This window comes from Panthera tigris, chromosome X (genome assembly GCF_018350195.1).
Source record: "Panthera tigris isolate Pti1 chromosome X, P.tigris_Pti1_mat1.1, whole genome shotgun sequence".
Classification (NCBI taxonomy): domain Eukaryota; kingdom Metazoa; phylum Chordata; class Mammalia; order Carnivora; family Felidae; genus Panthera; species Panthera tigris.
In genome coordinates this window covers 7,264,362-7,277,446 of record NC_056677.1, presented here as the reverse complement: position 1 = coordinate 7,277,446, position 13,085 = coordinate 7,264,362, and positions in this window count along the sequence as shown.

The window sequence follows — 13,085 nt, the reverse complement described above, 5'->3', positions numbered from 1 at the left end:
CGGTTCAGGTCATGGTCTCGTGGCTTCCTGGGTTTGAGCCTCACATCGGGCTCTGCACCGGCAGCATGGAGCCCTGCCTGGGATTCTCTCTCTCCCTCTTCCTCTGCCCCTCCCCTACTTGTGCTGTCTTCATCTCTCTCAAAATAAATAAATACACTTTAAAAAAGTAAACGATAAAATCTTACCTCTTATATTTAGTACCTCATTTTGCTGGTTTCTTTTCAGCATTGCATAGACGAAGCATACGAATAGTTGGGTGAGTTCTCTGGTGTGATCTCTGATTTGGCATAGGGAAGCCATAGCCTGTGTGGCACGCCCATTGCCGAATCAGGAGTCACGAGGCAGGAATGTCAGCCCTGCTTTTCCTGCCAATGAGTTATAGGACCTACATAGGTCACTTCAGATCTCCAGGTTAAGTTTCTTCACACAAGGACTGAGATATTTGATGGCAGACTGGATCTTACTTGTCATTACATCCCCAAGGCTGATACACTATAGATGCGGAGCGAATGTTTATTGATTTTATTGAATGGAATGGAACCAATTCAATTGAGTGAATTGAATTAAGAGAATTGGGTAAACCTCAGAAAATTCCTTTTCAGCTTAGTCTTTCTATAATTTTACCACATTTTTCCTTTTAAATCTCCTCTTCTAAGCAACACCTCTCTGTTCTAAACAAAATAAAATACAATCACTTTCTAGTAGAAATCACTTTCATCCTTCCTTTTTAATGCATGTTGTTCTTTGAAGCAAACTGTGCGCAGAAGATGCTAATATTAGCCATTTTCTGTGTGTCTACAGATTTTTGTTTTCCTCCCCTGTTCTCCTCAACCTTGCGCCACTGACCGTGCCGTGGGAACAAGATGGGGAGGGATCCTGTATCAGGAGAAGGATTTACTTTTTCTATTATTATTTTAATGCAGTAGAAAATTTCAATAATGTTACAGAAAGTGTGACATGTGAGAGCATGAGGGCTCTCAGTTTCCCACTTTGGAACTTCAAACCGCTGGAAGCCAGCCTGCAATTTGAATCTTAAACTTGCCTCTTTTAAAATGTTTCTCTTCAATATGCTGACTTAAGCTTTTTATTTACGTTTATTCATTTATTTTGAGACAGAGAGAGAGAGGCGGAGACAGAGAGAGAGAGAGAGAGAGAGACTCCTGAGCTGGCTCCATACTGTTAGCATAGAGCCCGATGGGGGGCTCGAACTCACGAACCATAACCATGAGATCATGACCTGAGCTGAAACCAAGAGTCAGAGGCTTAACTGACTTAAGCCCCAACTTAAGCTTTTCAGTAGTGTTTCTTATTCATTGTTTTGTCTGAATTAAAAATGAAAAAATAGTTGACTATAAATATAACTGTATGTAATGTTATTGTCACAAACAAAATAAAATCTTCTCTGACCACAAGAACTAAGATATACTATCTTAAGGTTGTCAGGAAGGTGGGCACAAAGTTGATGGGGAAACTTGTAGTGTAATACCTATTAAGACAGCATCTTTGGGGCACCTGGGTGGCTCAGTCAGTTAAGCGTCCAAATCTTGATTTCAGCTCAGGTCGTGATCTCACGGTTTGTGAGTTCGGGCCCCACATCGGGCTCCGTGCTGACAGCACGGAGCCTGCTTGGGATTCTCTCTCTCCCTCTTTCTTTCTCCCTCCCCGGCTCGAGCTCACTCTTTCTCTCTCGCAAAATAAAATAATAAATAAGCATTTCTTTAAAAAAAGACAACATCTTTGGTTTTAAGTGGAGAGGAATTCTATACTTTGTATTTCTTTGTATTTCCTGATACCAGCATTGGGAAATTCCAGGTCTGAATTGCCAGAATTGTTAAAACATCAGGTCTGATTTGGGGGTCGGGGAGAGTTTTTGACACCAACCTGATGAGGTTTTGAAACGAATATGACAAGATACACCAGTTAAGAAATGAGATTGTGATTCCACCACTTACAGGAAGAGAACAAAGATCATGTTCCATCCACCAAAAGGAAAATGAGAGAAAAAGCTACGAATAGCTATGGCAGATAATGTGCTGTATTGTCTTCCTGGGAACACAGGACCACTACATTTCCCAGCCTGCCTTGCAGTTGAAGGGGGCCATAAGACTAAGTCCCGGCCAGTAGAATGTGATAGAACGCGATGTAAGCCATTTTCTTCCCCAGTTCTTGGAAACATCTCACAAAACCCTTCATTCTTCTATTCTTTGCTAGGAATATAGAATTTCTTGGGAGATTTTTCAGTCCATCTATGTTACATAATTAACTACCCCAAAACTTAGCATCTTCAAACAAAAATAACTATTTTATTTGTGCACGATTCTATAGTTCAGCGTTTTGAGAAGGGCTCAGCCGGGCCACTCTTCTGTAGACCTTGTTTTAGGATCACCCATGGGGCTGGTGGGTTGGTCAAGGGGCCAGCTGAGGTAGTTCATCTGTGCTCTGAGTGGTCTCTAACTAATACAAGGAGAATGACACTTCTCTCAAGTATGAGAAATATTTCTATTATTACGACATTCAAAATATAGTTATAATATAAAGCCATAAACTGCTCTTCTGGGACTCTTAAGCCTCCTTTAGTTGATAGTTAATAAGGAGTTTTACCATCTATACAAGTGTCACACATACGTTAACTCATTTCACTCAGGTACCAACCAAAGAAATACGTAAGAGGACTGGGCGCTCTTTAGAGACAAAAAACACCAGGCTCGGTGTTAAATGATACACAAAGACCACAGAGGTAGAATTAGCAGGGAAGACCCTGAAATCTGGGTCTACTATCTTTTATTTCGGCAGATGCATCACCATTATGTAGGAAAATTCTCGGATCACTCACTGTGCTCAGGGCAGGGCAGGCAGCAACACTGACCTTAGCTTGCAAACTAACACTCCCTGGAGAAAAAACAGTAATTTAATTAGGGCTCTTTGGGAACAATAGGAAGTCGGTTTGTGACACTGAGCCCGACATGGGGCTCAATCTCATGAACCGTGAGATCGTGACCTGAGCTGAAATCAAGAGTCAGACACGTAACCAGTTGAACCACCCAGGCTCCCCTTTAACGTTCTTATTGCGGTATAATTCAAAATTCACATACTATAAGATGAACCATTTTATATTTTAAAATTTTACATTTTAAACCAACAATTCGGGGCGCCCGGGTGGCTCACTGGGTTAAGCGTCCAACTCTCAGCTTCAGCTCAGGTCACGATCTCGTGGTTCACGAGTTCAAGCCCCACGCAGGGCTTCGCGCTGCCGGTGCTGGGGTTGCGCTCTCTCTGCGCCCTGCCCCCCACGCTGTCTCTGTCTCTCTCAAAAAATAAATAAATAAACTTAAAAAAAAATGAAGTAACAATTCAGTGGCACTTAGTACATTCACACTGTTGTACAACGACCACCTCAATGCTTCACGGTTTATACCCCTAACTGAAAGAGCTGCCTGTTTTTGAAAATAAATGTTATCAGTTAAGCGGCCGACTTCGGCTCAGGTCGCGATCTCACGGTCCGTGAGTTCAAGCCCCGCGTCGGGCTCTGTGCTGATGGCTCAGAGCCTGGAGCCTGCTTCCGATTCTGTGTCTCCCTCTCTCTCTGACCCTCCCCTGTTCATGCTCTGTCTCTCTCTGTCTCAAAAATAAATAAACGTTAAAAAAATTTTTTTAAAAAAAAAAGAAAATAAATGTTATGGGAACACAGTCTCGCCCGCTCATTTACATATCGTCTAGGGCGTCTTTCACACTCTGGTGGCAGAGTTGAATAGTTGCAGCAGAGCCGATATAGCCCTAAAGCCAAAAATATTTACCAACCTGGCTTTTCACAGAGAAATTTCCTGACCCCTGGGATAAAGGCATCACAACCACTATCCTTGAGACCTTGACGTGGTGCATACCCTTAAGCTACTTTTCTCCTGGTCATTGGTGAAAGGAACTGGTGCTTTCCTTTAATTTGCGCCGGCCAAGACTCAGTGTGGGACGTTTCTGGTTAAAATAAGAAATCCGTGCTGGTGACAGCTTCTCTCATTCTCTTTGCTTCTCCTTCTTCCTTCCCTCTTTTCTTTTCCTCCCTTTGAACAATGCTGATCTTTGCTCAGTAGCAAAGGTGGAAGAGACATGCTGCACTTGTGACCGGCGGGGGGATCAGCGCTCTGCTTGTGCGGGGGTGGCGAAAAGACCTACCTGGCTTGGTCGGGAAAGGGTCCCTGCAGCTGGGGCCAATGGTGGACGGAAGCCTGGTGCTGTCCTTTGTGACTTTTATCTGCCCTTTAAAGTGCAAGCAAATCATCTGGGTGGGGTAAGGGGGCTTGTTAAAAAGTAGATTTTGATTTAGTAAGTCTGGGGTGGAGCCTGAAACTCTGCGTATCGAAGGAACTCCAAGGAGGTGACAATACTGTTGGGTCAGGCACCATTTTGAATAGCAAAGTGTGCACCAGTTCCCAGACAAGGCTAATGCCTGAGTTCTGTCCCCAGATTCTGATGAACTTGGTCTGGGGTATGGCTTGGACTTCCCGACGCACAAAATTCCCCGGTTTGATTCGAACATGCGGCAAAGTTTGAGAGACAGTGTGCCAGAGTTCAGAGGGGTGAGGATCGCAGTTGGGTCATCAACGAGTGACTTCAAAAAAGATTATCGGTAAATATGAATAAGGATAATATTAATTCAAAATCAGATTGTCTACCCATCACCCACCAAGCGACTTCTATAAACCGTCCTCCATTGTATAACCAATTTGGGCTCTCAGGGGAATCCATGTAATTCAAAGCTGGATGCATTTTACAAATAAGTGATCTGATTTCATTACTCTTTTTCCTGGGAATTGTGCCTGGCCAAGCTGTGATCAGCTTCCTGCCTCTCATTGTATCAATAAATACGTCAGCATCAGGCCACTGGGACCTCATCTACACTGCGAGCAGAATGTGCAAGACGATCCAACAGTTAATGTTTTAGACTTGTCTCTTCCCATTTCCAAATTACACACTTATTGTATTCAGGCAAAATCAACGTGAGGCCAAGTCTGCAGATGTTTGAAAACTTCCAGATGATTCCTTAAGTTGTTCGTTTTTCATCCTGATGTAAAGATGCCTACATTCATGGTCTTTATTGTACATTTTTAAAGTGTTCCAATAAACTCAAGTGTTCCAGTCCCATCTTCCATGTCTCCAGACCAGGATAGAAGACACATAAATGTTTATTAACAAGACCAAAATGCTAGCTGATGAGCCACTACCCCCCATCTGGCCTCTTAAAGCCTACGACTATCCAGGCTACTCCCCACAGATTTTTTTTTATTAATTTTTTTTTTTTTACCATTTAGTCACCTTGGAGAGAGAGAGAGAGAGAGACAGAGACAGAGCATGAGCAGGGGAGGGGCAGAGAGAGAAGGAGACACAGAATCCGAAGCAGGCTCCAGGCTCCGAGCTGCCAGCACAGAGCCCGACGCAGCGCTCGAACCCATGAACCGTGAGATCACGATCTGAGCCAGAATCGGACACTTAGCTGACGAAGCCACCCAGGTGCCTACTCCCCACAGAGTATCTTCGGAGCCTTGTCTTTCGTTCCCCCAGGGATCAAAATCCATTTTTAAGACAAGCCGCCCTCGCCCCACCCCCACCACCGGTACCACCTGCTTTCTCTCCTTGCAGCCTACTTTCTGGGTAACGGAGCCTGTTCCCAGCTTAGATCACATCAAAAAGGGCGACATCCGCAGAACTCAACCTTTTCTATTTGTGTGGCACAACGTGTCAAACACGGTTGCTCCCATTCGTGATCGGGGCTTTCCGTCAGTGGTTCCCAAAATGGGTCCCTGGACCAGCGGCACGGCAGCGCCCGACAAGCTTGCTACAAATGCAGACTCCGGGGCTCCAAACCAGACCAACTGACTCAGGCGCTCTGGGAGCGGGCCCAGGAAGCCGAGCCACAAGCCCTCCAGGTGGCTCTGACACGGGCTCGAGCCTGAGAAGGGCTGGGGTGGACGAACGCAGTCGCCCTCTGATTTCTGAGGTCCTGCCACCGTCGGGTGTATCACAGGCGTGAAATGCGCCCGCACCAAATGCCAGGGGCACGCAACAGCCGCCAGTTTTCTCACATGGGAGGTTGAGTCCAGAGGCGCTCCACACATCTCGTCCTGGGGCTCGGGCTGGAGCAGCGGGAACCAGCCGGGCTTAGCACTCTCTTGGCAGAAGTCAGAAGCTCCCAAGGGGCTAATCTCCCTAAGGCCTAGCCTCACAACTGACACATCGTCTCTTCTGCCCTCATTCTATTGGTCCCAGCCGGTCACATAGCCAAGCCCGATGGGACAGAGAAATCAACTCCTGTGCGGGTGATGGCGGGGCGGGGGAGGGTGAGGAGGAGAGAAGAAGGGGAGTGAATATTTGCCGAAGAAAAATCTAGCAGAGCACACCGGGACGGTGAGGAGACAAACCCAGTGCGGACCTTGCCAGCTACTAAACGCCCCCAAGATATTTCGGAAGGGTGGCCGTGAGCCTGCAGACAGCCTGTGTCACTCTCTCGCATTCACGTGCTACACCCTAGACAAAGCGTTTCTGTCCACATTTCCTTTCCGGTTCTACTTCTAAAGAACATATGCAGTCTGAACTTTAAAAAAAAAAAAAAAAACCAAGGGAAATACCTGCCGCAGCGTTCCCACCCCCCGCCAGTTGTTTCCACTTTGAAAAGCTGACCAAATATTTTTCTCGCCTACTGTGTTTTTTTAAGAAGAAAACTCTCTTAAATTCCCATCGTTGACTCTCTAATCACATTCGACCGGCAAGAGCCAAAAGGAAAAGGTCTTCCCTGAAGACGCAGTGGAGACAGGATCAATCATGTGCCAGGCATGGAATCGTTACTGGGGACAGCACCGTCATGCCCGGGAGGTCGAGAAGGCAACTCAACAGCCCCCATCCCCCACCCCCACCCCGGCCTGCGTGTCTTCAGTTCCGTGTCTGGGACATCGGGCCCAGTGAATGTTCGTTGGGCTGAAAATACATGGATTCAGCTCAAGATGCCAAGCCAACTAGCAAATTCTAAGCTCAGTGTCTTTTTTTTTTAAGTTTATTTATTTTGAGAGAGAGACAGAGTGTGCGCATGGGGGAGGGGCAGAGAGGGTAGGGGTGGGGGGAGAGAAAGAATCCCAAGCAGGCTCCATGCTGCCAGCACAGAGCCAGATGTGGGGCTTAAACCCACAAACCATGAGACCACGACCTGAGCCCAAGTCAAGAGCTGTATGCTTGACTGACTGAGCCACCCAGGTGCCCCTAAGCTCAGTGTCTTTTGACAGGCCCTGGCCATGGTGGCATCTGAAAGCGACACTGATGGGGGAGCTTGGGTGGCTCGGTCGGTTGAGCATCTGACTTCAGTTCAGATCACGATCTCACGGTTCGTGGGTTCGAGACCCTCGTTGGGCTCTGTGCTGACAGTTCGGAGCCTGGAGCCTGCTTCGGATTCCGGGTCTCCCTCTCTCTCTCTGCCCCTCCCCCGCTCATACTCTGTCTCTCTCTGTCTCTCAAAATATGAATGAACGTTAAATAAATAAATAAATAAATAAATATTAATAAAAGCCACACTCATGAACAGATTTTGAAAGATGGTACAAACATTCCAAACGAATAACACCATATTCACTGAGTGAATTCTTGACTGAGGCTGGCAAAAAAAAAACCCATGTGTCACATTTAGTAGTAATTTTTTTACAACTCTTCAGACACCAATAAGATGATTCCCCCAATCACTGAGCTGATAGAAGCAGCATTTTACTTATGATTTTGAAGTTTTCGTATTTCATAGATATTGTCATGTCTCAGGGTTTCATTTGGGAGGCAGCAGAGGAAGTCTCTTCCCTTTAACTCCCTTCCTGTTTGCCTCCAGCATCACCTCTCAGAGAGGGGAGCAAAAGGAAGTCCATTCCAGAAGGATTTCTGTCCCTCAGTTCATGACACACCTGCTATGAGCCAGGCACTCAAAGGTAAATAAAAGCACCACGTAGCACAAAGCAGAGCCCTCAAACAACACAAGGCAGGGCCCCAAATCTTGCTTCATTTCTCACTATTTGTGGCAGACACACCCTAAGGTGACCCCCAGTGAGTCATGCCCTTGTACGAGTCCCTCCTTTCGAGTGTGAGCAGAAGCTGTGATTGGTTTCTAACCAACAGAATATGGCAAAGGTGATGGGACGTCATTTCCATGTTTAGGCTGTTACATGGCAGAGGTGACAGGATGTCACTCCCATGGTGACATTATAGAAGACTCCATCTTAGCAGACTGGAGACAGATACTTTTCTGCTGGCACACCGGCATGTTGTAAACAACCCATGGAGAGAGCACATGGCAGGGAACCGCTGGCGGCCTCCAGGACCTCGGAGTAGTTTCCCGTCAACAGCCAGCAAGTTGCTGGAAGCTCAGTCCTCCAACCACCACTTCTTCTAACAACCAGGAGGAGCTTGGAAGAGAATCTTCCCCAGTCCAGCCTCTGATGAGCATGCAACCCAGCCAGCACCTTGACTGCAGCCTTGTAAAGCCTCCGAGTTTGCTCTTATGCAGCAATAGCAAACCAATACATACAATACTATGTACCTATAACGCATATAATACTACACTGAATTTTCTTCTTATTATTATTAGTCATCAGTTTAATTCTCGAGAAGTCTAGAATCTGGGGTATGTCCTATTAAGAGAGAGAAACCCACTGTGGGCTTTTAACGTCGAGGGGAACACTGACAGGTCTTTTCCTGTAAGTCACGTAAGGCCTGTAAGACCTTTCCTGTAAGGCCACACTGCCCAGAGGTGGCCCCAGCAGAACTGGGAATCCCTCAGGGGGTCTCCCTCACTTGCATCCCATGGCCAGAAGCCCACTGATTTCTCCGGCTGACGTAAATCCACACAGACTCCTCCACGATTGTCCGATGCGATGATTATGGCACTAAAGTTACCCGCAGGCACACATTTACCTCTCAACTCTCTCAACTTTCTCTTCAAGGAGTTGATAGAAAATGTGCTCCTTCTCCCAGGTAGGAGAGGGACTCCACAGGTATGAATTTTGATGAGTTGTAACCTTCAGCATGTTTTGCGGCATTCGATTTGTTTTGCCACGTGGATTCCAGGTCCCATGATTTGGTATTTAATAGCTTACAGAAAATAGAGATGTAGCATCTGATTTTTAAAATTTGGTCCTTTAGAATAAATTGCACATCGACACAAAAATATTTATAGTAGTTCTGACATAAAATTGTTCTTCCATTCCTAAACTTAAATCACATTTCTATATTATGGGTAGCAGTTTCTATTTCAAATCTCAACTGTTCTTAGTTGAACTTTCAACCTGGCTCAGAAATCCTAAGGAAGATCAATTCTTTCAACCGCACTGAGAACTGATTCGATTTATAAATATCTCCACAAATATCCTTTTTTCCTTATCTTCTCTACTGTCACGGGGTCTTGGATTCCTCTAGTAGATGTCCACCTAGCATTATCAAACTACAATGAAAGTCTCCTATGAAATGTTAAATTGGGTTCCTAATACAAAATAATTCTTTCTGTTCCATGTTTTATCCTTAATGTGGCATGTGACTGTGGAGATATTTTCAACTTTGACTTTCAACAAACCCATAAAAGCTTCCAACATCCCTCAAGTCCCATGGTCTTGGGTCTCCTTAAATCTTTATTTTCCTCTGCAGCACCTGTGTGGCTCAGTCGGTTAGGCATCCAAGTCTTGATTTTGGCTCAGGTCATGATCTCAAGGTTCGTGAGTTCGAGCCCCACGTTGTGCTCTGTGCTGACAGCAAGGGGCCTGCTTGAGACTGTCTCTCTCCCTCTCTATCTCTGCCTCTACCCTGCTTGTACTTTCTCTCTCTCTCTCTCTCAAAATAAATAAACTTAAAAAAAAATCTTTGTTTTCTTCTTCTGCAGGAACTTAGAGTCTGAACTTAAATGGTCATAACTGATCACCCAAGTCTATTACATTTTTTGCAGCATTTAACTGTTTTCAGAGACTGTCTGTGTGTGAAGAGAATTATATAAGCCTATGGTGCAAATCCATGTTACGAGAGAAACAAAGCCACTTCCAATCCATTTGATTCTGGTCTCGAGGTTAACGCCACCCACGACAAATATGGCTCCTTTAATGCTGTCTGTAACAGCTGCATCATGACCAATCAGCCTTGCTACTCAACGTGTGGTCTGCGGACCATGACGTACTGTGAGTCCGGGTGGATTGAACATCTCGCATTTGTGGCCAGTCCTGTTTTCCCCAGTCTGGGTAAACTAGATGTTGACACGCTGAGCTGACTTCCTACTGGGCTGCCTCCAACAAACTCTACCCTTGGGGGGCTCCTCAAGTTCTACCTGTGATCTTCACACACCCGTCAAGGACATCTGTGCTAATCTGGACACTGGGCAAGGCCAGAATGAAGTCTACATGGAGCGAAGTCCTCTGGCAGCACAGGTTTCCGTGTCAAAATACATCGCGAGAGAGAGTGAAAAGAATTTTAAAAGCCATTGGTAAAGCCCAAATGCCGTCTGTTTATTTATGACGACCTGCTGTTAAGGTACTGATAGCATGTGACGTTTCCAGATCCAGCACTTCTGGGTGATTTAGGCGTCAGGGGAAATTAAGAGCAATGCCGTGATTGTGTAAGACGTGAATGTTAAGGGAAGCTGGGTGAAGGGTGTGTGGAAACTCTCTGTGCTGTCTTCATAACTTCTGCATAAATCAAAAACTCTTCCAAAATAAAAAGCTTGTTTTTTTTTTTTTTTTAAATGCAAGATGTGGCTTGCAATTTAGGCAAGTGAACCCCTCCCCCGTAAAAAACTTTTCAAGTGATACCGTGCAAAAAGCTAAATACATCAAAAGTGGGAAAGAATAGAGCAATGGAAATAAACACACGGCTTACACATTAACCACGTTTTTTCACCCGGTGTCATAGCAGCATATACATATTTGCTTAGCAAACCCAGTGGAGTCCTGGGTTGGTTTGGTTTTTTTTGGGTTTTTTTTGGTATGAAGAAGCCAAAAAAAGAACAAAAGAAGAATGAGTAATCAGCACTAGAGTGCCAGAAATTTGATAAATATATATTCGGAATATGAAATTATAGCAGAATCTCCCTTAGGCGGTTTGTCTCGCCTCTCCCTCGGAATATCTACATCTTAGTGAAAAAAGGATACGCTCAAAAGGAGCTATAGCCATCATCCCATATATGAAGTACTCAAGTTTTATTTTATTGGTCAGGATTCTGTCTGGCAAACGCTGGAATCCATTCTCTGGTGAGTTTAAGCAGGAAAGGGTTTATTGAAAGATATTCAGTAGCTCCGGAATCATGGGAGGGCTGCAAAAACAAACCCAAGGCGTAGCTTCCAGGAAAAATGCCAAAACCATGCTGCAAATTAGCCTGATTTTGGGGAGGGTGGAGGGGGGGACACCACCGCTGCTGTGCTGTTACCACTACCAAGCCCAGACTTCAGCTTGATTGCAGATGATCGCGTTCCAGACTCCCGCTCTTCTGCATCAGGAACTCAAGCTCACAGCCACTGCGCCCGCCCCTGAAAGGCAGCCGACCGGACTGTCATCCCTGCCAGTGCGAAGGAAGCTCACTGCAAGCCTGTTTCCTTCCTAGCTCAGCTCCGATTCTAGGTCTTGGGTGGTTTTTTTAATTCTAAAGGGCCGAGTCTCGGTGACAGGCCACATCCTAGCCCCCAAAGAGCCCTGGGGGGATTGAGCTCTGATTCTACATCTGAGAGGTAAAACCTGGGGTGACCGACTAATGGCAAAGTTCCCCGGTTTCAGCAATTAAAATCCCACATCCCAGGAAACCTCTGGGTCAGTGAGTGAGAACTCATAACTCCTGTGTTTGCCCGAGTATAGAAAGGCTTTGCCAAAGAGGCTGGGTAGCCACGACGATCGATGGCACATACCCCCTACAGTGATCAATACGTGATGATGCAAAGATCAATTTGAGACACTTGCATCTGTAGTCACATTGGCCACTAGACCCACTGACCCCTACCTGATGAATGGACTCATCTCCCTATCGTCCTCACTCCTTCCCCAACTCATGGGTAATAGTTTGCTCCTGGTCACACGTGGTTATCTGCATCGCGTGCAAATAATTTTCCTGGTCACCTCGCGCTTCTTCTGTAGGCTATCTGTACCTAACAATGACAAAGTTGGATTTCAAGTGGCCGTTGCATGTTCAACACCCCCCCACCACCACCACCACACAGACTTGGGCTAGTTTTCAGGGCAGACGCCGAAAATTGTCCAACACTCATTCCACTGGGCTTCCAGCATGGCTCTCTGTAACACAGAGGCTGGAAAGCTGTGAACTTTCCCAGGTCCCTTTGAGCTCGGGTTTCTCATGAGCCCCAGAGTCCTTAGAACGGCTCCCGGTCCCTGCTTGCTGCGGGCTCATTCCCTTGCTGCAACGTCTCGACGTGTTTATCCTGGTTTGGTCTGCTCGTTGTTTTTCCCCGAACCCTGCAGAGATGCTAGGGCTTCAGACCCTTGTACCGGCTGTTCCCTCCGCCAGGAATGCTCTTCCCAAATATCCACATGGCTTGCTCCCTCAATTCTTCAGGCTTTTCTCCAATGCACCTTCGCACTGACGCCGTCTCTGGCCACTTTTCCTAAAATTACAGCACGCTTCCCCGTGCTGCCACCAACTCGTCTCACCTTTAATTTTCTCCTTAGCACCTGTCACCATCTAACATTAATATACTCTCTATTGTATCTCCTTCTTCTTGTTGCTTGTCTATTTCCCCACGTAAAATGTAAGGTCCCATGGGGCAGTATTTTCGTTCCGTTTTGTCCACTGTTCTATCCCCGCACTCAGAACACGGCAGATGCGCATAATAGAACATAATAGATGCACAATAAATCATTGCCGCATCATTGTCCAGCTGAAGATGTCAGGTCGCCCTGGATTCGGTCCAAAATACAAAACTCCCTCGATAAAAATGTCAATATGTGCTAATAGAAGAGCGAAAAGTGTCATGGAAAACGAAAGAAGAGAGACAATAGCCAGGAAAGGTTTTGGAAAAACAAACAGATTAATAAAGGGGGGACCAGCCCTGTGACATACTACATTATAAACTCACCCCCACCTTCAA